We start from the raw sequence: 25,658 nt of genomic DNA on the forward strand, positions 1-25,658 counted from the left end.
GCTCTTTTAATTTTAGGGTTTTTCTATAGCCATTATTTTTCTGTAAATGTGTTTGCAAAATCTTGAGCAGCTGCTGATGCCTTGCAGAAAGTCTGAGTGAAACATTGGTCTAGCAAAGCTTTCCCCCTGCATTTCTCCTCTTGCTTCCATGGCAATAAAGAAAGAAACTTGGCATAGGAATATAATCTGCTCCTGCCTGTTTCTCATCTGAAGTCATAAACTTCTGCCATCCCACCCAAGACTAGAATTTCAGCTGGCATGAAACAGCTGTCTGCTTACAGGTTTATTCCGGTAGTAACCAAAGACAAAACTATTTTAATTGAAGGCCCTAGGCTATTCTCCAAACCCTCACAATCTCTGGGTTATCCCCAAGAAGAAACCATTGAGGAAAAGGTACAAGTTACATGGTTTCTGATAGTTTTTGCCACACTGTATATTTATGAAGCTAAGAACATTATACCCTTCTAATTTCTCTAGGTTGGATGCCGTGGAAAACAGGAGGGCACAAACTCAGCAGCCCATGAGGCTGAGGCACACAAGCTAAGACAGCACAAAGCAGTGTGTGTGTGTGGGGGGTGATTTCCATCCTAAGGGGTATTTGCTACTCTGCTTCAATTATTGTTACCACGTGGAAATGTGGAGCCCAATGTTGCCAGATATTTTGATTTGTCAATAGAAGTTCTCAATACTACTTTGTATGTCAATTCTACACAGTTGTAAATGGTGACAATCTGAATGAAAATCAAAACAGCTTAGATATTAGAGCTCCTCATCCTCAATCCCTAGGCTTTGCTCCTTAATTTATTATGGTAGGCTTTACATTTTCAGCTACTTAGGTTCTATAACTATTGGATGGCACGCTATGGTTTGGTTGACTGTCCCCAAAGGCCCATGTGTTGAAGGTGTGTTTTCCCTGGTGGCCCTTTTGGGGAGTGGTGGAATCTTTAAAGGGTGGGAGCCTAGACCTAAGAGGGAAGTCTTTCGGTCATTGGGGGTGTGCCTAGAAGGGAACTGTGGGACCCCAGCCCTTTCCTTACTCTTTTACTCCCTGACCATGATGTGCCTCCTTAACATAGTCCCAAAAAAGCAGGGCCAACTGGTCATAGACTGAAATGTTCAAAATTATGAGCCGAAGTAAAACTTTTCTCTTAATAAGTTGATTATATCTGGTATTTGTTATAATGATGGAAGGCTGATTAATGCATAATTTATTTACAATTTTTTTTTTAAATTCTGGGTAGTGCAGCCTAAAGTGTTAGGAAAATGTTCATTTTACTAGTTTCAGATTTTACCAAATTGTGACTTGCAGCAGCTTGAACTCTTAAAGCCTCTTATAACATGTAGAAATGAAAATATATTCTACATAGCATTTGGAAGATTAAATAAGATACTATGTGTAAAAAGCTCAGGCTGGTCCATAGGTGCTCTTTGCATGCATGTTACCATTCTGATCATTACTGTTCTGAACATTATTACAAAGAGATTCATTTTTGAGGACACAAGGTCTCCATTAGAATGAGTTTGTTTCAGAAATAAGGAGAAGGCTCTCTCTGTAGGTCTAACATGCTGTGTAATACAAAGAAATTCTGTAAGGAACTATGTCTATGGCCTTAAAGAATTTTAGAATTTTGGAACCAAAAGAGAACATGAAGAAACAGAAACTCTGTCATTAGAAATTATAGAAACATCAATTTTATCTTACAAATTAAAGTTGGAGCATTGACAAATGAATCTTTCATGGAAATGCAGTATGAAATGTTATGAACATGATTTGTTATGAAAATAAAACCAAAGACCATGTCTGAAACCATGTTGTGAAGTGAAAGAATGTAGGCTAAAGTTTTTCCTATCAATTTCTGTGGGAATATTTACTTTGGAAGTGAGTGGAGAAATGACATTCAGAACATTTCCTTCTTTTGTATCCAGGCAGATCTGTGATTAGGGACAATGTCTTCTCTGCTAGTTCTGGATCCATGATCTGTGGCTGGCGGTGGCAAGAAGCTACTCAGTCACTTGGTGTGCACAGAGCGGAGTAGGAGAAGATGCTTTCTGTTAATTTTTCCTCTTTGATTTTTGTTCAAAATTTGTTGCAAGTTAAGCATTAGTATTCAAAGGAAGAGGCTTCCTTCCTTTTCTTGGAACAGCTGCAAGTAATAATAGAAAAAAAAAAAAAAGCAGTCTAACAAATAGCCCAGTGGTAAAAACTGAAACAGGGTAATCATGCAAGATGGTTCAATGTATCTGGTTTCTTTCACATGATGGATCCTTTTGCTTGATAAGAACACAGATAGTAGTATATTGAGTGATGTGGTTGTGTAGTGGGTCATTTGAAGTGCTCTTCTATGAGCCATTGATATATTTATTGACGAAGCCTTTTCTTCTTTCTTCCTTTATATTTTTAGTACTGGGGATTGAATCCAGGGCCTTGCACATCCTAAACAAATGCTTCACTACTGAGCTATATCCCCAGCCCTTTTTGCTAAGTTGCTCAGGTTGTCCTCAGACTTGAGATCTCCCTGACTCACCTTAGCCTCCTGAGTAGGTGAGGTTAGAGGTATGTGCACCACACCTGGGAACAAAACTCTTATTTCTAAAACTTATGATGCTGTTCACATATGAATCTCATGAATTCTTGCTGATATTTAAGAGGAGTAATGACTAATAACAATATTATCATCTGGCATGAGATAGAAACTATACTAGGCACTCGGTGGACATCACTTATAAGCCTCAGCACTCTTTATGTAGGTCTTTATGGCCGTTTTACTGAGGGTTAAATTGATCTTATATATCGATGGCTTCTGTTGGAAGATATAGATGGTTAGATGAGGCTAGAATCAAACCACATTCATTGCTTTAGGTCTCTCTACTCTTTACTTTCTCAAGTGTCTTAGGGAGTTGTTGAATGACTTGTGGAGAAACTAAGTTACTTAGAAATCATCAGTAGTCAGGCTTTCAGCAATCCAGCAGCTAAGCCAAGAGTAGAACAAGAACAGTTGACACATATCAGAAACATAATTTTTCAACATCCCTTGCCATTTCTTAGCAGAGAAAGAACTATATTTTCCATGTTGTGCTTACTCAATACACAATATTAAAGGAAAATAGAAAAGAACAAAAATTTCAGTGGTAAAGAATAGGATAATGAGAGATTGGGACTGACAAAAATATTAAAAAACTAACTCCATCCCCTTTTGCCTTCATTAACTCAGGCACCTAATTGGTATAAATGGCTAGTAAATTTGATTGTACAAAATGTCAACAACTAACAGTGTTTGACATTCAGTAGACAAGAAGTGGTTATAAGTATTGTGTAAACAATTTAGGTCTTTGGTAATCTTCATTGCTTGTATTTCCTCTGGATACCCTTTACTCCTTCTATCTTTTTACAGTCCTGTTTCAGCCAGTCCCACCATATAAACATTACTAGGTGATGATTAAGTTGAAAGGCCATTTTGAGTGCAGAGGAAATTCTCACACTTCCCTGGAGATACGTTATCATGCAATAGCAACATGAAAACATCAGTGTTATGAGCCCTCTTCCTTTTCTTTTTTCTTTGGAGAAGGTTATTGGGCTGTATACTCACACATCCATCTAAAACAATGTTCTTGTGGCTTTTGAACATCAGTACAGGATTCTGCAGGATTGGGAAAAGCATGTAGGTGAAGTTCTATAAAGGAACACAACATGAAGACAAAGCAAAGTTACAGGAGGCCAATCTTAACACTTCCCTGGTACATAGAGATGAAGCTCTGGCAGTTTTTCTTCACTGTGGCTATGTATGTCATTGTCTGAAGAATTATTTAGGGACTGGGCGTGTAGTTCAGTGGTAGAACATTTGCCGGTATGCAGAAGGCCCCGAGTTTGATCCCCAGCAGAGCACAACCCAAACCAAACCAAACACAAAACCCAGAAACAATAACAACAAACAAAAACATTGGTGAGTAATTTAGATCAGTGGTTCTAAAGTCCCTCTAGAGCTCCTGCATCAGAATGCCTGGGAAGAGAGAGAGACAGAAACTTTTCTTTTTACAAATGTCCTACAGATGATTTGATGTCCAAGTGAGTTTAACTGGCTGGTTTAAATGGTTCAGGTAATTTGTTCCATTTTTCTATTATCTTTTCAGAATGATTAGATATTATTACACCATATTCCAATCCGGTACTCAGATCACAAAAATGAGTACAGCCAAGGGATGGCAGAAGAAGAAAAAGTGTATCCAAATATACCTCCCTCTGAAACCTGGGGTTTATGAACTAGGTGTGATAAAATGGAAATGGAATTTGTAAAGTGCCCAGATTAAAAAAATTAGTACAGCCAGAATTCAGGAGTGAGAACTGGTTGATAGATCTCTATATTGTAGTTTAGTTTCTCATTTGATATGGGTGACATTTTATGCAAGAGGTCAGGGATGCTGGAAGGAGAGCTGCAAATAAGCTTGAAGATTTTAGAGAAAATATAGAATGGCAGTACAGGTGCAATATGAACTGAAAGAAAGTAAATATATTGGGACATTAAAAAAAAGACTTCTATGAAAAAAAAGAACAAAGGTCACAAGGAAGAAAGAATGAACCAATCAATGTGAGATGCTCCCAACCTGCTGAGGATGTATGATCACAGGATAATTATGACTGGAGCTGAGCCAGTGACCTTAAGGCCAAGACAGAAAAGGAAGTAGAGCAAGAAGGCAACCTGCAGCAGGAGGTGAAGATGGAAGAAATCAGCAAGGATAGAGACCCCCAAGGGTCGGGGTTAGGAGAGTTACCTGTGACAAGAAATGGCGCAGGCACAAAAAGGATTGGAAAGAGATAAAACTTAACCCTCTGAAAGCCAGGTAGCATGGAACTATATATTTAAAATGGCCTTTAGATATGGCTTGTGTCCTACAAGTTTATTTTATCATCACAAAAATAGTTGAGCACTTGAAAGAATTGTGCATGTGGGATCCCATCAGACACACTGAATTTGGCCAGTGCCAGAATAAAATAAAGGGCAAGGTGAAGAGCATTGTCTTTTGGAGGGAGAATCATTCACCTTTAAATTGTGTCCTCAGGTGGCTGATGGATTTCTGAAAAAAAAGCAGCAGTTGGGAACTTAAGTATGAGAACAGACCATCAGAGATGGTGACCTCTAGGTCAGGCAAGAGTTCAGAGAAAAGAATCTTTTTTTTTTTTTTTGTATTAAATTCTTTTATTGGTACATTGTAGGTATACAACACAATTACATTTCTCATTGGGAATTGTACCTTTATATAATGCATCTTGGTTCTTATTTTTTCCCCGTTCCTAGCCCTCCCTTCACGCCCTCCACCCTTCCCTATTTATAAAGACTTTATTTCCATTTTTTCCATTTCTCATCATTTTTTCCTTTCCCTTCTTTCCTTTCCCCTGTGCCTCCCACTACCCCTACCCCTTTGGACCTTTTCTTCCTATTTTACATTATCGATTATTCATTCTAATCATTGGTACATTTTAGGTATACAATATAATGACATTCATCATTGGAAATTTGCACCTTTACATAGTCTCTCTTGGTTCTTATTTTTCAACCTTGCCCAGCCCTCCCTTCAACTCCTCCAGTCCTCCCTATTTACAAAGATTTTGTTCCTATTTTTCCATTTTCTCATATTAATCCCATTCCCTTCTATCCTTTCCCCTATCCCTCCCACTTCCTTCCCCTTTGCCCCTTTTCTTCCTATTTCACATTACCTATTATACATTTCATCCTTATTTACACTTTCAGTTTCTCACACCAGAGAAACTATTTGGTATTTACACGTGTGTCCTATTTATTTCACTTAAGAGTATTGCTTCAATGTGTATCCACTTAGCTATAAATGTCTCTAATTTCTCATTTTTTATGGCTGAGTAGTACTCCATTTTATAAAAAAACACATTTTCTTTATCCAGTCTCCAGTTGATGGGCATTTGGGCTGTTTTCAAGTTTTAGCTGTTACAAACTGTGCTGCTATGAACATGGGTGCACATATATCACTGTGGTATGATTCTTTTAATTCTTTGGGGAAGATCCCCAGCAGTGGAATAGTGGGTTCAAATGGGACTTCCAGTCCTAGTTCTTTGAGGTATCTCCATACTGATTTCCACAGTGGTTGCACCAGTCTACACTCCCACCAGCAGTGGAGCAGGGTTCCTCTTTCCCCACAGCCCCACCAGCATTTGTTATTGGTTCATTTCATGATAGCAGCCATTCTTTCTGGAGTGAAGTGGAGCAGAGAAAAGAATCTTGAGAAAGTGGCGGACACCTTGGAGGAATTTTGAGAGGAAGAAGCTTGAACTTGAGAGACAATCACGTTCCAGTGCACCTCAAGAATGCATGTGGAATATAAACAGAGAACAGAAAGGGGACCCTGGGGGAAATGGAATTTGGAAAGGACTTGAAGAAAGGAAACCTCAACACAGGGCAAAGTAAAAGTTAGTCAAGGACTTATTGGGAAGACAGCCCAGGGAACTACAGGTTGAGGTGGTGGTGAGCTATGGAGATGCCTTTTGATTTGAAGTAGAAGGCTTGGGATCAAATGGGTGAGAATCCCTTACCCTGGAGTCTCAGCAGCCTAGACTTAGGAAGGAGGGCAGTGAGACTAGGTCAATGCCAAAAAAGAAACTTTTCTTGGGATATAAAATAAAAGTAGCACAAGAAAGCCTCTTGTGTAGCTTGTTAAATACCCAATACTATTCCCAAGTAGGTACTATTCTCCAACTCAAGTTTTCTCAAATTAGGAAGGTGTGGTCTATGTGTAGCTAGCTGCAGGTCTTGGCTGTGGTTGGGTTGGAGGAGGGGCTAATACCTGCACAGATTGGAAAGCAGCAGTAATTCAAGAGATGAAATTCCTGGAAGGGAAAACTTCCCCTTATTGACCTGAGTGGACAGTGTAAGCAGAGCTAGTTACAGGGACAAGGGAGAACAATGATAGAGAAGTCTTTTCTGTGGAGTTATGGTCTTCACAACATGAATATTGTAAATGAATTAATTAAAGAGAATAAGAAATTGTACAAACATTAAAGAAAGAGAAGGTGTAAGTAGTATCTATTTAGTTCCACATAAGAATATAGCTTAATATGTTTAAAATTTATTACAAAATACACTGAAGTAATATTTAGATATTGTTGGGGTTTTCCAATGGAAGAGAAATTTATATTGAAAATACTCTTGTTACAATATGAAAAAAATATTTAGATCTGTTTATTATTACAGGTAGGCACATTCCATCAAATATGGTACATCCTGAGAAAGAATTTATGGCAATTTGAATCAAGAGGACAGTGCTCAGTATGTATTTGTTGAAATAGCTATAAGTTTATGTTGATCAACTAAATTTATAAATACATATATTCCCCTCAGGAAGTTTTTCTCTAAGATGTGTTAGTTTCTGTGGACTCCTACATGACCAGATATCATATCCCTGATCACTTTATTATTTTACTTTATGCTATGTAAGCTACTTGAAAGCAGAAACTAATTCTTTTTTTTTTTTTTTTTGGTACTGGGGATTGAACTTGGGACCTTGTGCTTGTGAGGCAGGTGGCGGAAACTAATTCTTTTGCTTCATAATTAGTCTAGCACTGACTGCAGTGCCCTTTTATATTATTCAAAAATTAGTTGTATAAATGAGTGGGATTATTTAGAATAGTACTAGCCTAACCCAAATGTTAAATGAGAATAATACATGGGAGAGTAAGAAATTACTTATTTTTTAATACTTGACTAATGTCTAGAAAGTCTATCAAGAAGATATGATGAGACAGCAACAGAAGGACAATTTAGATGGTGTTATTGTAATTTGCACATGTATTTAGATTGGAAAGTAGATTGTAATGATTCAGTGCAAAGAATTCCTTTCTTAAAAATAAAAGGCTGAAGAACTGAGGATGTAGAGACATTTCTTCTGGAAAATGTGACAAGAGGATGTCCTTCCCTCAAAATCACACAGACTGTCAGATTAAACATAGATTATTTCTTGAAAAAAAAAAATTTCCCAAAGGAAATTCAGCATCTATCTCCCCCTACTGGTGTCATATTAAGAGTTATAACTGACCTTTTCTCTTTCCTACTTTAACTGAGGAATGTTCTCAGCAAGATGAAGATTTTAAATAGTTACCTGGAAAAAATTATATAAAGTTAAGGATCCTATAGTGGATATTTGTGTTGCAATAAAATTTACCAAGATTTGAAGTATAAATTGTTTCATCGCAGATGAGAAATGGTCAAGTACTGTTAGATCATCTCCCATAGTAAGACTTACATGGCAATGGGTAATAAGTGGTTGATGCAGTGTAAGTTTTTATAAATTTTTATTACAGAAAAATTTAAACATAACCCAAAATAGAATAATATAATGAACTTGCATGTGCCCATTAGCCAACTTCGACAAAGTTGTCATGGCCAACAAATCTTGTTTCATTTATTACTTCAGCAGGGTTCTGTATCCAGATCATTGTGAAACAAAGCCCAAACACGGTATCATTTCATCTCTAAGTATTTCGGTGTGTGCCTAAAAGGTTAGACCACTTAAAATATCCTCAGAACATCATTATGCCTGGGCTAGTGTAACAGTAGTTTCTTAACAGCACTTACCTAATTGGCATTTGATTTTCCACAATTGTTTTTAAAATGTGTAATTATTTATTTTACAGTTTGTTTGAAGCAGGCTTTTAGTAAAGACTATGGATTGTAATTGATTGTTTCTTAAATCTATGGAACTTACAGGGTCTTTCCTCTATCAGTTTTTTTCTTGCAATATTCTTGTTGACAAAATTGCATTGTTACCATTCTGAAAAGTGTTTTGTATACTGTACCACAACCTAGAATTTGCTCACTGGATTCCCATGGTGTGACACACATTCCTCTGTCCTCTGTATTTCCTGTATATTGGTAGTTAGATCAAGAGGCTTAATGTTATTCAGTTTTTTTTCTTTTGGCAAGGAGCAGTTGCGTACTTTCACCACTCAGTATTTGGCAGGAGTCGAGGTCTGTTGTCCACAGCAGACTCTTCAGAGCAGCGCTAACAGGAATTTCCATGGTGATGGAAATGTTCTGTATCTCTGTATCTAATATAGGAGCCAGCAGCTACAGGTGGCTGCCAAGCATTTGAAATGTGGCCAGAGTGACCTAGAAACTGACTTCTTAATAAAAAGGTTATTTATACGTAAGTAGTCATGTGTGACTAGTGGCTATCCTGTTGGAGATTTCGGCTCTCGACTCATTACTTCTTGAAAAGTTGAAAAATGACAGTGCTATTATTCTATTATTTGTCTTTATTTGTTAATTGGAGTATTTTTCCTTCCTCTCCCCCTCCTCTCCCTCCCTCCCTCCCTCCCTCCCTTCCTTCCTTCCTTCCTGTACTGGGGAATTGGATGCAAGGACACTCTACCACTGATCTACATCCCTAGCCCCTTCTATTTTTTTACTTTGAGACAGGGTCTCACTAACTTGCTCAGGCTAACTTATGTTACTCACAAATAGTAGTTGGAATGTTTTCTAAAGAGAAACTTTCCTTTATCAACTACCATGAGGTTCAGTTCATACCAGAAAGGCAGAAAGTGGGGCTCAGTGTCCCACACCTATAATCTCATCTTCTCAGAAGGCTGAGGCAGGAGCATCACAAGTTCTAGGCTAGACTGGACAATTTAGTGAGATCTAGTCTCAAAATGAAATGCAGAAAGAAGTAGAGATGTTGCTCAGTGCTTGCTCCCCGAGTCCAATTTCCAGTACCAAGGTGAAAAGGGGCAGAAAAATTGCTTAATTATTTCTCTGTCCTTATCAGTTGTCAAAATAATGAGTTGATTCTGTTGCCTTCTCCAAAGGTGACCCCTGAAAATTTATTATTATGAAGTCATGATCTATGTCATTGAGTTATTCTTTTTGGCACTCAAATTGATCCATCCTTGGCTAGAAAGAGTTTATTCAACTAAGTCCTGAGTCCAGGATATGATTCTAAGAGTCTTTGGCAGTGTCCTCATTTCTGATAAGGTGTTTCAGGGATGTCTTACATAGTTCCTGCCTCATATCTGGACTAGCCATTTTCCAAGAAATTCTGGTTTTGTTTAATAGTGTCATTTTTTAAGAAATTAAGTTTATTGGTACATTTTAGGTATACAATATAATGACATTCATCATTGGAGATTTGTACCTTTACATAATATATCTTGATTCTTATTTTTTTCCCCATTCCCCTGCCCTCCCTTCAACCCCTAGTGTCTTAAGAACATAAAATGTGAGCACATAGAGTAATCATTTCTTTTGGATTGATTATTATTTATAGCTTTTAAAAAATAGAGCTGGAAATGCAGATAAAAAAGATTAGCTACATTATACATTCATCCTGATGCATGCAATAGAAAACAAAAGCAATAATATTGCCTTTGATTTTAGATTTTTCTTTTCATATTGAAAATACAGTTGCTCAATGACACCAATACATGTGAAACACATTATATTTTTAAAGATGGGGTCTCACTATGTTGCCTAGACTGGCCCCTAAATCCTGGGCACAAGTGGTCTTCCTGCCTTAGTCTCCTGAGTAGCTGGGAATATAGGAATGTGCTACAACACCAAGTTAAAAGACACCGATATAGTCAGTTATTTCCTTTGTTGCACAACAAAGACACAGACATACACACAGACACAAGTACACACTTTGGAATAACAATGCTAACAGTGCCAGAAAAAAATGAGTATTGAAAAAAGTACAAGGTTTTTGTTTTGATTTTGCATCATTTTTTTATCCTTGGTGTCCACCTGACTGATGCTACACCATTGTGTTTTAGAGTTATTTGAAATAGATCTTCCCTGTGCACTTTTATCACAAACTGAGTACACGTTTGTATTTGTTTCATTTTTAGAGATTTCTTCTCCTAAATGTAGTTTCATTTTATAATTACGTAAAATCTTTAGGTGGTTTCAGAGTCCAATCTACTAAATGAGTTTTATTTAAATAAGTCTCATGCAAGGCATGGTGGTGCATGCCTGTAATTCCTTCATTTGGGAAGCTGAGGCAGGAGAAAGACTGTGGACCCAAGGCCACCTTGGGTGGGCTACATAGCAAGTTTGAGGAAAGCTTGGAGTATAGCAAAAACCCTATTTTGAAAAACAAAAACAAAAACAAAGCAAGAAGTTTTTGGCCTCTTTCTCTCCCTCCTAAACTCTATTTCCTCCTTCCTCATAAATACTTATTTTAAAAAAATTTATCTATCTAGTTATATTTAGATTGTGGGAAGCTGTAAATTGTAATTACAGCAGCAGAATCAACACATGTATTACTTTTCTCCATAATCTTGGATTATTTACTAGGTTGATGTATATATTAGAAAAACATTAAAAACGAGACTAAGTTTGCTTCCTCTTTCCACTCTGTATCCTGCCCCCCAGCCGTATTGCCACTAGCCAGGGGGACTTGGCTGTTACTTAGCACTGAAAAACCCCAGTGACTTGTCCTCTTTTGACCAGAAATCCACCGGTTTCTTCCGTGGGACAGTATGTTCAAGAGAATGGCCGAATCTGGTCCTGACTCTGGCGGGAGAGTGAAGGGGGTTAATATCATTAAACCAATAGTTTATGGTAATGTTGCTCAATATTTTGGAAAGAAAAGAAAAGAAGAGGCACACCCATTAGTGGACAGTATATGTAAAAACATATAGAAATGAGGATATGTCAGCATATGTGAAAAAATCCAGTTTAAATTACATGAAAGTTATGGCAATACTTTGAGTTGTTACTAAACCCCCATATGAAATTACTGAAACAAGATGGGATGAATTTGAAATAATTATCAAAATATTTTTCATTGACCCTAATGCAAGACCTGTAACCCTATATCATTTGTTAAAGCTGTTCCAATCAGACAGCAATGCAATGTTGGGAAAAAAGATAGTTGTTTCAGAGTTCTATGATGAAATGATATTTCAAGACTCAATGGCAAAGATGCAACAATTATTAACAACACCTCCTCAGCTAACATTAGGAGCCTATAAGCCCAAAACAGAATTTGCAGAACTTGGAGTGAAAACCAGAGAAAAATTAGAAAATGCAGAGAAAAAACAACAACAAGCTTTGAAATTGCAGAGCTTAAAGAGAGACTAAAAGCAAATCGTGAAACTATAAAGTTTTTAAAAAATGAAATCAGGAAATTTGAAGAAGATGTTCAGAAAAAGGACATATAAACAGCTCGGAAGAGAACTTGGTGGTGTGCTAATAAGGTGGATTTCATTTATGTTTTTTTTTTTTAGGTACCGGGGATCGAACTCTGGTCCTTGCGCTTGCGCAGCACGCGGCTAAACCACTGAGCTAAATCCCCAGCCCTCGACTTCATTTATGGAGAAGTGAACATAATACAGATGCTATGATGTTTCTTAGAGGAACTGTATGTATAGTTGTCAACCATGGATTTCTAAGAACAGAACCAAAATATTCTATTCAAACAATATTTAATGAAAAATATATGTGTAACAAGAACGGATGCTGTGTAGGCATTTTTAGCAATCCATTTTAGGAAAATTCTGTAGTGTTAAGGACAGTTTTAAAAATTTTTTATTGGAGTATATGAGTAGCTTATTTTCCTTTTGGGAAGCATCAAAATGTCATTATAAATAAATAACCTGTACAAATTTTGTATTTCTGTAGTAGTTAGAATTAATGATAAGATTCTAAGCATGTGTATTTGATTTTTTCAAATTCTTTTTTTTATCCTTTTATTGGTACATTTTAGGTGTACAACATAATGACATTCATCATTGGAGATATGCACCTTTACATACTCTCTTGGTTCTTATTTTTTCCCCCTTCCCCTGCCCTCCCTTCAACGCCTCCATCCTTCCCTATTTACAAAGACTTTGTTTCCATTTTTCATTTTCTCATATTAATTCCATTCATTTCTTTCCTTTCCTCTACCCCTCCCACTTCCCCCTCCCCTTTGCCCCTTTTCTTCCTATTTCACATTATCTATTATACCTTTTAGTCCTTATTTCCACTTTCAGTTTCTCACACTAGAGAAACTATTCAGTATTTACACTTGTGTGTCCTGTTTATTTCACTTAAGAGTATTGCCTCAATGTGCATCCATTTGGCAATAAATGTCTCTAATTTCTCATTTTTTATGGCTGAGTAGTACTCCATTTCATTAAAAAAATCACATTTTCTTTATCCAGTCTCCAATTGGTGGGCATTTGGGCTGTTTCCAGTTTTAGCTATTACAAACTGTGCTGCTATGAACATGGGTGCACATATATCACTGTGGTATGATTCTTTTAATTCTTTGGGGAAGATCCCCAGCAGGGGAATAGCTGGGTCAAATGTGACTTCCAGTCTTAGTTCTTTGAGGTGTCTCCATACTGATTTCCACAGTGGTTGCACCAGTCTACACTCCCACCAGCAGTGGAGCAGGGTTCCTCTTTCCCCACAGCCCTGCCAGCATTTGTTGTTGGTTGATTTCATGATAGCAGCCATTCTTTCTGGAGTGAAGTGGAATCTCAGCGTCGTTTTCATTTGCATCTCTCAAATGACCAGTGACGTTAAACATGTTTTCATATGTTTATTTGCCATGTCTACTTCTTTGTGTGAGAAATGTCTGTTCATTTCAGATGCCCATTTTTGGATTGGGTCTTTAAATTTGGAAGGTCTGATCTTTTAAGTTCTTTATAGATTTGAGATAGTAGACCTTTGTCTGAGGGACCGCTGGTGAAAATTTTTTCCCACATTGTGGGTTGTCTCTTCACACTGCTGGTGGTTTCTCTTGCTGTGCAGAACCTTTTTAGTAAAAAGAGATCCCACTTGTTGATTGTTTGTGCTAGTTCACGGGCAACTGAGGTTTTGTTCATAAAGTCTTTTCCTACCCCAATGTCTTGAAGAGTTCTACCTAACCTGTGTTCTAGCTGGTTCAGAGTTTCTGTTTTTATATTTAGATCTTTAATCCATTTTGATTTTAGATTAGTGCATGGTGAGAGATATAGGTCTAGTTTTAGTCATTGGCAAGTTGAAACTCAATTTCTCCAGCATCATTTATTAAAGAGGCTATCTGTCCTCCAGTGAGGGTGTTTAGCTCCTTTGTCAAAGATGAGGTGGCTGAGTGTGTCTGGAGTAATTTGTGCATCTTCTAATCTGTTCTACTGGTCCTCAGGTCTGTTTCTTTGCCAGTACTATGCTGTTTTTATCATAGTAGCTTTGTAGTATAGTTGCAGGTTGGCCATTGTGATACCCCCTGGCATGTCTCTGTTACCTAGAATTGCTTGTGCTATTCTGGGTCTCTTCTTGTTCCAAATGAATTTTTGGGTTGTTTTCTCAAGGTCCATGAAATATGTTGTTGGGTTCTCAATTGGAATTGCATTAAATCTATATAGCAGTTTTGGAAGTATGGCCATTTTCACTATATTAATCCTTCCTACCCAGGAGCAGGGGATGTCTGGCCATTTTCTGATATCATCTTCAATCTCTCTTTTCAGAGTGCTACAGTTTTCAGAGAAGAGGTCTTTGATTTCTTTTGTTAGGTTGATTCCTAGGTATTTCAGTTTTTCGGATGCTATTGTGAAAGGAATTATTTGCCCTATTTCTCTCTCAGTGAGTCTGTCATTCATGTAGAGGAAAGCTGTTGATTTTTGTGTGTTGACCTTGTAACCAGCTACTTGACTGAATTTGGTTATTAAGTCTAGAAGACTTTTGGTGGAGTTCTTGGGGTCTTCTATATAGAGTATCATGTCATCTGCAAATAATGACAATTTGACTTCTTCATTTCCTATCTTTATTCCTTTTATTTCTTTCTCTTGTCTAATTGCTGTGGCTAATGTTTCCAGAACTATATTGAACAAGAGTGGTGATAGTGGACGTCCTTGTCTTGTTCCTGATTTTAGTGTGAAGGATTTCAGTTTTTGACCATTTAGTATGATATTGGCTGTTGGTTTTTCATAGATGGCTTCTATCAGTTTGAGGTAGAGACCATCTATTCCAATGTTTTGTAGGGTTTTTATCATAAATGCATGTTGGATTTTGTCAAATGCTTTTTCTGCGTCTATGGAGATAATCATATGGTTTTTGTCCTTGGCTCTATTGATGTAGTGTATTACATTGATTGGTTTGCGTATATTGAACCATCCCTGCATCCCTGGGATGAATCCCACTTGATCAGGGTGTATGATCTTCTTGATGATCTTCTGCATTCTATTTGCCAGGATCTTATTAAGGATTTTTATATCTATGATCATTGGTGAGATTGGCCTATAGTTCTCCTTTTTGGTTGGGTCTTTCTCTGCTTTGCAGATCAAGGTGATGCTTGCTTCCAGGAATGAATTTGGGAGTATTGCTTCCCTTTCAATTTCATGGAAGAGTTTGAACAGTAGTGGCAGCAGTTCCTCTCTAAATGTCTTGTAGAATTCAGCAGTGAAGCCATCAGGGCCTGGGCTTTTCTTAGTTGATAAGTTTTAATAGCATTTTCAATTTCATCATTTGATATTGGGTTGTTTAGAATTTTTAGGTCTTCTTTGTTCAACTTTGGTAATTCATATGTATCTAGGAATCTGTCCATTTCTTCTGTGTTGTCCATCTATTGGCGTATAGGTTCTTGAAGTAGGTATTGATGATCCTCTGGATTTCTGCTGGGTCTGTTGTAATTTCACCCTTTTCATTCTTAATTGCATAGATTTGGGCCTTTTCTTTCCTTTTTCTCATAAGATTGGCTAAGGGTTTGTCAATTTTGTTGATTCTTTCGAAGAACCAACTCTTGGCTTCATTGATTTTTTTGTATCATTCTCTTAGATACTGTTGGTTTTTCATAGATGGCTTTTATCAGATTGAGGTAGAGACCCTCTATTCTGATTTTTTGTAGGGTTTTTATCATAAATGCATGTTGGATTTTGCCAAATGCTTTTTCTGCATCTATTGAGATGATCATATGGTTTTTGTTCCTGGCTCTATTGATATAGTGTATTACATTGATTGATTTGCATATGTTGCACCATCCCTGAATCCCTGGGATGAATCCCACTTGGTCAGGGTGTATGATCTTCTTGATGATCTTCTGCATTCTATTTGCCAGTATCATATTAAGGATTTTTACATGTATGTTCATTAGTGAGATTGGCCTATAGTTCTCTTTTTTGATTGCGTCTTTCTCTGCTTTGGGGATCAAGGTGAAGTTTGTTTCCAGGAATGATTTTTGGAGTGTTGCTTCCCTTTCAATTTCATTGAAGAGTTTAAGCAGTAGTGGCAGTAGTTCCTCTCTAAATGTCTTATAGGATACAGCGGTGAAGCCAACAGGACCCAGGCTTTTCTTGGTTGGTAAGTTTTTAATTACATTTTCAATTTCATTGATTGATATTGGGCTGTTTAGAATTTTTATTTCTTCTTTGTTCAACTTTGGTAATTCATACGTGTCTAGGAATCTGTCCATTTCTTCTGTGTTTTGCATCTTATTGTCATATAGGTTCTGGAAGTAGGTATTGATGATTCTCTGGATTTGTGCTGGATCTATTGTAAATTCACCCTTTTCATTCCTAATTGCATGGATTTGGGCCTTTTCTTTCCTTTTTCTGATAAGGTTGGCTAAGGGTTTGTCAATTTTGTTGATTCTTTCGAAGAACCAACTCTTGGCTTCATTGATTTTTTTGTATTGTTTTCTTAGTCTCCATTGCATTGATTTCTGCCCTCACCTTTATAATTTCCTCCCTTGTATGAGCTTTGGGTTTGTCCTGCTCTTCTCATTCTAGAAGCTTGAGGTTCAGCATCAGGTTCTTTAATTGGGCATGCCCTGTTTTCCTAATATGCATATTTACTGCTATGAATTTCCCTCTTAAGACTGCTTTCATTGTGTCCCATAGATTCCGATATGTTGTATTGGCATTGTCATTTAATTGTAGGAACTGTCTGATTTCTTCTTTAATTTCCTCTGTGACCCATTCATTGGTTATTCAGAAGTGTGTTGTTCAATTTTCATGTTTTTATGAGATTCTTTTGGTTTCTTTTGGTATTGATCTCCAATTTCATCACACTATGGTCTGATAATATGCAGGGGATATCTTTAAGACCTTTGCACTTACCTAAATATGTTCTATGAGCAAGTATGTGGTCTATTTTGATGAAGGGCCCATGTGTAGCCAAAAAGAATGTGTATTCTGATTTTGTGAGGTGAAACACTCTGTAAACATCTGTTAGGTTCATATCTTCAATAGTTTGATTGAGTTGTAGTATTTCATTGCTTGTTTTTTGTCTAGTTGATCTATCTTTTTGTGACAATGGGATATTGAAGTCCCCCACTACTATTGTGTTATTGCTTATATGGTTTTTCATGTCCATTACTATTTGTTTTATATAGTTGTGTGCACTAGTGTTTGGTGCATAGATATTTATGATTATCATCTCTTCCTCTTGGATTGTTCCTTTTACCAGAATGTAGTGTCTTTCTATGTCTCTCTCTCTCTTTTTTTTGTTTTTGGTACCGGGGATCGAACTTGGGACCTTGTGCTTGCAAGGCAGGCACCAGAACCACTGAGCTAAATCCCTGGCCCTCTTCTATATCTCTCTTAATCAGTGTTGGTTTGAAATCCACTTGATCTGCAAAGAGCATAGCTATTTCTGCTTTTTTTTGAGTTCCTGTCACATGGAGTATTGTTTTCAACCCTTAACTTTCAGTGTATGAGTTTCTTTTAGAATGAAGTGTGTTTCTTGAATGCAGCATATTGTTGGATCTTGCTTCTTGACCCATTCTGCCAGTCTATTTCTTTTGACTGGTGAGTTGAGACCATTAACATTGATGGTTATAATTGTTATGTATTGAGTTATCCTTGTCATGACTTTTTCTTTTTGTTTGATCCTCCCCCTTTGCTTTTAATTTCTTGTTGTGCCCAGTGGATTCATTCTGCTGGGCTTCCTGGTGTTGTAATCCTTGTTGTCTTTTCTTAGGATTTTGTCTAAAATTTTTTGGAGTGCTGGTTTGGTAATCATGAAGTTCCTAAGGTGTTCTTTGTCATGAAAGTATCTTATTTCTCCATTAATTTTGAAAGATAGTTTTGCAGGGTACATCTATCTGAGTTGGAGGTTGTTTTCCTTTAGGGCTTGAAACACATCACTTCAATCTCTTCTTGCCTTGAGGGTTTGCACTGAGAAGTCTGATGTGATTCTGATGGGCTTTCCTTTGTATGTGCTTTGTTTCTTTTCTCTAACTACTTGTAGAAATTTGTTCTTCTGTTGGGTTTCTTGAATCTTAACAATTATATGCCTATGTGTAGATTTTTCTGATCAAGGCTAGTTGGAGTCCTATATGCCTTGGTTATCTGTATGTCAAATTCTTTTCCCCTGGAAGTTTTTGGGAAGTTTTCTGCCATCACTTCCATAAACAGTTTTTTATATGTCATCTGCACTCTCTCCTGTTTCTTCATTGACTCCAATCAGTCTTATGTTATTTTTCTTTGCATCATCTAGCAGCTGCTGGATCAATTTCTTGTGGTCCCTTAAAATTTTAAAGAATTTTTTCTTTTCCTGGTCACTAATTGCAATCTTATCTTCTATATCTGTAATCCTGTCTTCACATTGGCTCATTCTGCTGCATAGACTTTCAATGGAGTTTTTAATCTCCTGGAAATCTGTTTGCATCTGTTTTATGGATTCAATTTATTTCCTATGTTGGGATTGCATCATGTTCCTCTGCTCCTCTATTTTTTATCTGTATCCTCTCTAGATTTATTAATCATGTCTTGCACTATGGGCCAATCTTTGCTGTTATGTGAGAAATTCTTTCTGATTTCATTTTTTCCAGATCCTCTTTCGTTGCTAGTTCAGGGAGTCCAGGAGGTTGAGTATCAGTGTGTTCCATCTCATTTCCTTTTGGGGTTGATGTAGGTGATCTGGAAGTCTGGTTCTGTAGCTTGTTTACCTGTCTTCTCATTTCGACATGGTGAGGGGTAGAGTGGGTGTGTGTTCCTGGTGCCTTCATGGCTCACCTTCTCTGTGCTGGGAACCACAGCACACCTACCCGGAAGCCTCCTCCTACCTGGGAGCCATGGTATGCCTATCTGGAGGTCTCCTCTGGGCTCGGAGCTGTGGCATAGCTACCCAGAAGCCTCCTTCTGCCTGGGAGCTGTGGCGCACTGATCTGCAAGTCTCCTTGATTTTTTCAAATTCTTATCTGCCCCCATTCTACCTCTTGTATATGATGAGGTCAATTGTAATTATTCAATACAGGTAGTTTTTGGACCTGCAAAAAAAACAAAACAAGGATAAGTTACATTAATAACCTCAAACAGTGAGAAATTAAGGTAAATTTATTGAAAGATATAATAGGTCTTGGTATCCTAGAAGTCAAATAAAATAATTTTCATTAATTATTTTATTAATGGGCTGATGACTAATTTTCTTTAGGCATTTTGGGATAGAGCTTGGAAAAGTTGGAAAAGTAAGCATTTTGAAAAGGAAAACTGTAAATGAAAGAATTACCTTTTGAATGTAGAATGACAGCTGTTTTCAAAGATGATTTTGTTTTATTTTCCATTTTTGTCTGTACGTTTTGCAGGCAATTTGTGAGTAGAGTACAATTATAAAATAGTTGATAGTAATGTATGAGGACATCATTTAAGCTAGAGCTTTGAAGATACCAATGGGTATTAGTTATATATGCTCTACTCACTCTATTCACTGTACTTCTTTTGTCATATATTTTTTTCAGATATTTAGAAGGTAAAAGGCAAGTGGCAATGAATAACCATCAACAAGTAAAGAGATGTTCTGTTTTTTGTAGGACATTCTCCTATTCTCTCTCTTGCTGGGACAAGATGTGGGGTTTTAATTTGATCTACTATAACACTGATTTCCTTATTTTTCCTTCAAAATTAGGGGTGAGCGTTTCAGTAGGTACTCACACCTGCTCATTTACTCATTAAAAGCCTTTATCACTTTAATTGTAATACTAAAGTGCAAATAATTCCATCATGGGTGAATTCTGTTTATATAGTAAATAAATAGTAATTAAAACTACTCTGTAACCTTGAACTTATAATTACGGAAGTCATACATGGTAGATAGCTAAGAAGGATCTAAGATATATTGACGCTCATAACAACCTTCAAATGGTAAGTCTAGAATATATATATATATATATATATATATATATATATATTTTTTTCTCCTGATATCATCTTCTCTATAGCTATGTACTCCTGGTTGACTTTGGTAGCCATGTTACTAGTGAATGTGTTTTTTAAATTCAAGATTTTAGATCCAATATTCTATATTAAATGAAATTTTACTTAAAGGAAAGTAAGATTAAATATGAATTAGGACCTAATCAAAGCAGTCTCCCACATCTATTCAGCAATTGTGTATGTGTGTGTGTTATGTGATTATGGAAAAAGATTTGAGTGAAATAATATTTAAACCCTTGATTAAGCTGGGTAAGCTGGGTGTGGTGGCAGACCCTTGTGCTCTCAGCACTCTGGCAGGGTGATGTAGGAGGATCACAAGTTCAAGCCAAGCCTGGGGAACTTAGTAACTTAGTGAAACTCTGTCTCAAAATAAAAAATAAAAAAGTGCTGGGAATATAGCTCAGTGCAAAGGCCCTGTGTTCAATTCCCAGTGTGCAAAACAAAACAAATAATATAAACAGCAATAAAATCGCTGTTATTGTTTAGATCTAAAATGTTTCTCAAAAGTGTTACGTATTTTGAAGATGATTAGATCATGAGGATGCTATACTCATCCACTCATTAGTTCATAATTGAATGTGCTGTTAGGAGGTAAGTCCTCCTTTGAAGAAGTGGGTCACTAGGAGTGTGATCAAGAAGGGTGTATTTGTGTTCCTGGCTCCTTTCTCTGTCCTTCTGTTTCCTGGTTGCCATGGAATGAACAGCTTTCTTCTATCATGCCCTTCTGCCATGCTGTTTCTGCTTTAGGGCCAACTGGCCATGGACTGAATCCTTTTACACCATGAGCCAAATTAAACCTCTCCTCTTTTAAGTTGTGAATGTCAGATATTTTGTCCCAGTGATGTGAAAGTGATTAACATAACCTTCTTGATTAGACAGCAGAGAGATTGAAGAGGTCAGCTGTTTTGCACAAAGTGACAGAAATGGAAGTGGAAGAAACAGCTGTCAATGGAAGTGATAACAGATAAGTTTCCCCAGCTCTATTCCAAACTTTATGAAGGCTATGCCTTCAGTAGCTACTTTTTTTTTTTTTTAGCATTTGCTAAATTAGAAGTAGTAGAATACTAATGGTTGTTGAATTTTGACTCCTTGAAAATATTACCTAAACAACCCATTGGTAATAAAGCTGGATATACTCCTACACTTTTAAGGGAAAGGACTATCTTGCAAGTGCTTCAGTACTGCCTCAGGAAAGCACAGCAAAATTGAGATTCTTATGGGGTTTGGGGTCTAGTTTAAAGTGACATTTTCAATATAGCGGTTATTATGGTTGGGTAAGGTAGATAAAAACAATAAAACAAGGGCTGTGAGTGAGAAAATTCAGTCTTGGAAAACAAACTATTATTTCATATTGTATATGGAGCAGTTGAACAATGTAATGTTGATTTAATGAGTTTCTTGAAAAGTACCTGTAGTGATCAATAAAATTATTTACAACTTTTATCTTCTGGGACTATAGTTTAATCTTTCAAAGGACCAACTCTTTGATACACTGATTCATTGTATTTTTTTTTGTCTCAATTTCATTAATTTCTGCTCTGATCTTTATGATTTCCTTCCTTGTAGTAGCTATGAGTTTGAATTGTTCTTGTTTTTCTAGGACATTGAGGGACACCATTAGGTTACTTATTTGAGTTTGCTCTGTTTTTCTGAAATGGATCTTCATTGCTATAAACTTCCCTCTTAGGACTTACTGTTTCCCATAGGTTCTAGTATGTTGTACTGAATTATCATTTGATTCTAGGAACTGTCTAATTTCTTTCTTAATTTCATCTTTGACCCATTGATTATTCAAGAGGGTATTGTGTAATTTTCACATGTTTGTACAGTTTCTGTGGTTTCTTTTGCCATTTATTTCTATTTCATTGCACTATGGTCTAATATGTGTGGAAAAATTTAGATTCTTTGGCATTTACTTAAGCATGCTTTATGGGCTAGAATGTGGCCTATTTTGGAGAAAATCCCATGTGCTTCTGGGAATAATGTGTATACTGTTGTCTTTGGATTGAACATTCTGAAACTATCTATTAATCCCATTTGTTCAAAGGTTTGGTTCAACTCCAATATTTCTTTGTTGATATTTTGTCTAGTTGATATATTTGTGACAATGAGGTATTGAGATTCCCTATTCTAGTTGGATTGGTGTTTATGTTATTTTTTATGTCTGTTTTATGAAGTTGGGTGTGCTGGTATTTGGTACATATATGCTTATAATTGTTAACTTTTCCTGTTGAATTGTTTCCTTAACCAATAAGTAGTTAGCTTTTTTGTCTCTTCTGATCAGTCTTGGCTTGAAATCCACTTTGAAATTAGGATAGCTACTTCTACTTTTTTCTGGGTTCTCATTGTATGGAATATTGTTTTCCATCCTTTAATTTTTAACGCATTCCTGGTGGCTTGAATCACTGGTGGTATATGTATGACTGTCCCATTGGGTAGCTTGTATCATTGGTGGTACAAACAGATTTAACCATTTTTATCAGTTGTTTCACTAATAAAACTAATAAAAAGTCTATATATAGACGAAATCTAATTAGTTGCTTTAATTTGAATAATTACTACCCAAATATAAATATTAATACTATTCATACCAATTAGAAAATTTGTTATAAGAAAAAAATTATTTCATTAAATTAAAATAAATTTATTTATATTTGTGAATTTCTTTGAAACATTTTATACATAAAGGTGGCTGATTTGTGCAGAGTGTGGAAAAGATCATAATGGTTTTGGCTTCTTTTTGCAACCACAGCAGCACTCATTTATTTTGGTACAGGGGATGTAACTCAGGACCTTGCACTTGCGGGGCAGGCATGGTGCCACTGAGCTAAATCCTTGGCCCAGCGGTCCTTTTTTCAGATAGCCATGCACTGGTGATTCAAGCCAGTGGGACGACTGAATTCAGGGGAGATCGGGCATGTCGGGGTGGTATGGCGGTAGACTGAGACAGCTGAATTCAAATCAGAGCCATCTGGCAACAAGACATATAAATCATGGCTGCATTGTGAATTTCTTTGTAAATTAAATGTATTTCTTGTATATTGCTTATCATTGGGTATTGTTTCTCGATCCATTCTGTCAATCTGTGTCTTTTGATTGGGGGAATTGAGGCCACTCAGACTTATTTCTGAGAAGTTTTGACTTCTTCCAGTCATCACATTATTTTCCTGTTGCTGATACCCTTATTTTTTTCCCTTTTGGTAAGCTGCTCATTTTACCAGGTATATTCACACTTTTTGACTTATTAGCATTGTTGGCTCCTTTGTCTCTCTCTAGGATATCCTTGAGAATTTTTTGTAATGGTGGTCTAGTCATGAAGTTCCTGTGGTGGTCCTTATGAGGGAAACACCTTATTTCTCTGTTAGTTTCAAAGGAAAGTTTTGCAGAATACATAAATCAGGATTGGAAGTTGTTATCTTTTAGGATTTGAAATGCTTCACTCTAAGCCTTCATGGTGATTAAGGTTTGTGTAGGGAAATCTGCTTTAATTCTAATGGGTTTATGTTTATATGCAATTTGTTGCCCTTCTGTAATAGTTTTGAAGATTTTGTTGTTGTTACTTCTGATACTTTGAGTACAATATGGTGGAGAGAGGAACTCTTTTGGTTGTGGCTATTTAGGGTCCTATATGGATCATTTATCTGTATGTTTATTTCTTTCCCTGTCTTTAGGAAGTTTTCTGCCATTATTTCAGTGAACAGGTTTTTGAAGAAAAATACCGTTTGTGCTGTTTTGTGATTTTTCACTTATTCTTAAATTAGTCTTTTATTCTTTAGATTCATCTTTGCATCATCTGGCAGCTGTTGGCATTCTTTTTCATGTTCTCTTGTTCTTAAGGTGCCTTTGAATAGTTGGTCTTTAAAGGCATCATTGTCTTTCAGTTCTGACATTCTTCCCTCACATTGATTGGTTCTGCTGCCCATACTTTCAGTACGATTTTCAATCTCCTAGATTTTTAATTAAAACCTTTTCATGGACTCTAATTCTTTAGTAAACTGGTCATTTATGCTTTGTATCATTTTGTTTAGCCCATCTAGCTTTTTATTAGTGTCTTCTGAAAGCTCCTGCATCTTTTTTGCATTTTTTAAAGTTATATCTTCTCAGATCCTGGTGAGTAGCTCTTTGGGCTATTTTCTAATCTCTTCTGCTAGCCTTTTGAGTATTTCAGGTGTTTGGGTTATGTTGTGCTGTCCCTCAGTTCCCCTGGACTAGCTTTATGGGAGTTGGGAATTTTGGGTGTCATTTTCCTTGTCTTCTCATGTTTCTGCTGTTTTGTTTGTTTTGTTTTGTGCTGAGGTTTATGGATGCTTATAGTCTAAAGAATTTGTTGCTAGTACAGAGATCTCTTTAGTTGTTTTTCAGTGATGTACTTTGAGTATGGCCAGCTATAATCTTTTGCCAAAGCCCCAAGATCTGGCCACCTTGTTTAATTTGGGAGGGGAAGATGTAGTGTAGTTAGCCCAGCAACCAAGTCCTCTGGGAATGTACTCTATTATTGTTAACGTCACAAAGGTAATCTGAGTGTTGGTTTACAGAGAAATAGCGACGATTATGTGACCCTGTTAATATCAAGTGAATCAGCTACAGTATTATTGTCCAAGACAAATTGGACATTAATATACTGTAAGAACCACCCCAATTAGTATACTGTAAGTACCACCCCAATTATGGTGTAAATATAAACACAACCCACGTACTGACATATAGCTAATATGTACTAAATGCGACAATTGCATCTCTACTGATGATAAAAAAGAATTCAACAGTAATTTTATAGTCAACTATCAAAAGATTAACAAAGCTTTGTGGTTATACTATTAAAAATATAGGGTTTGGAAATGGGGGAATGCAAGAGGAAAACTTTGAAATCTTAAACTCTGTGCTATGAGGAGGAAGGAAAAACAGTACAAAGGATACTGTGGAATAGAAGGATGTTTATAGCATTAAAGATAAAAGAAATAATACAAGCTAAAAGAAAAAGAGGAAGAAAAAAGAAAGAAATAATATAGAGCATAAAAATAAGAGAAAAAAGGGAGAAGAGAAAAAAATAAAGAAAAAAGACCACGCTGGTAGATAAAGAAGACAGTCAGACCCCAGATGAGTGCTGAGTGAAGGGACCTGAAGGCAGTAGTATTAGGGCAAGAATGCTAATTCAGAGCAATTCAGGCTGAGCCTGGCCTCTAGCCACGGAGGTGGGGCCTGTGTCCTTAAGCTTAAACCCTTCAGGCTTTAAGGGGTGAGCCAGGCTGACCTCAGCTTCCTGACCACCCCTATATATTGTGGCTCTCTGTCACTGTGGGAACATAACACTGGGGACCCTGCACAGAAGCCATGGCTGCTCTGAGTCCTGATTTCAAACATCCCCCTCCCTGAAATGAGATCCAACCTAGCACTCTTTCCATAGGGCATGGCAAGTGCAGCTCACAGCAGCTGCTAGTACCTTCTACTGCTGCATTTCTCCCCAAGCCCTCTGGGTTCTCCCACTTTCACTTTGTCTCTGTAGATTTAGTCTTTCTTGTGAGCC

The 25,658-nt window shown here is 36.9% G+C and overlaps 1 protein-coding gene and 1 pseudogene across 6 annotated transcripts in view; both read left to right on the top strand.

Moving 5' to 3' along the window:
- The window catches only part of LOC110343973 (uncharacterized), a 228,800-nt gene that overhangs the window by 83,573 nt on the left and 119,569 nt on the right, over nt 1-25,658 (top strand). For all 6 annotated transcript variants that reach the window (XR_015443897.1, XR_015443893.1, XR_015443894.1 and 3 more), the window contains one exon: nt 12,245-12,378. The gene's annotated coding sequence lies outside the window, so the exon portion shown is untranslated. The remainder of the gene's footprint in view (nt 1-12,244; nt 12,379-25,658) is intronic.
- On the top strand, nt 9,368-12,236 carry LOC147823394 (YEATS domain-containing protein 4 pseudogene; annotated as a pseudogene).

The sequence above is a fragment of the Heterocephalus glaber genome, unplaced genomic scaffold, assembly GCF_053883595.1.
Source record: "Heterocephalus glaber isolate CG9 unplaced genomic scaffold, H.glaber_assembly_v1.0 deba00001586, whole genome shotgun sequence".
Classification (NCBI taxonomy): domain Eukaryota; kingdom Metazoa; phylum Chordata; class Mammalia; order Rodentia; family Bathyergidae; genus Heterocephalus; species Heterocephalus glaber.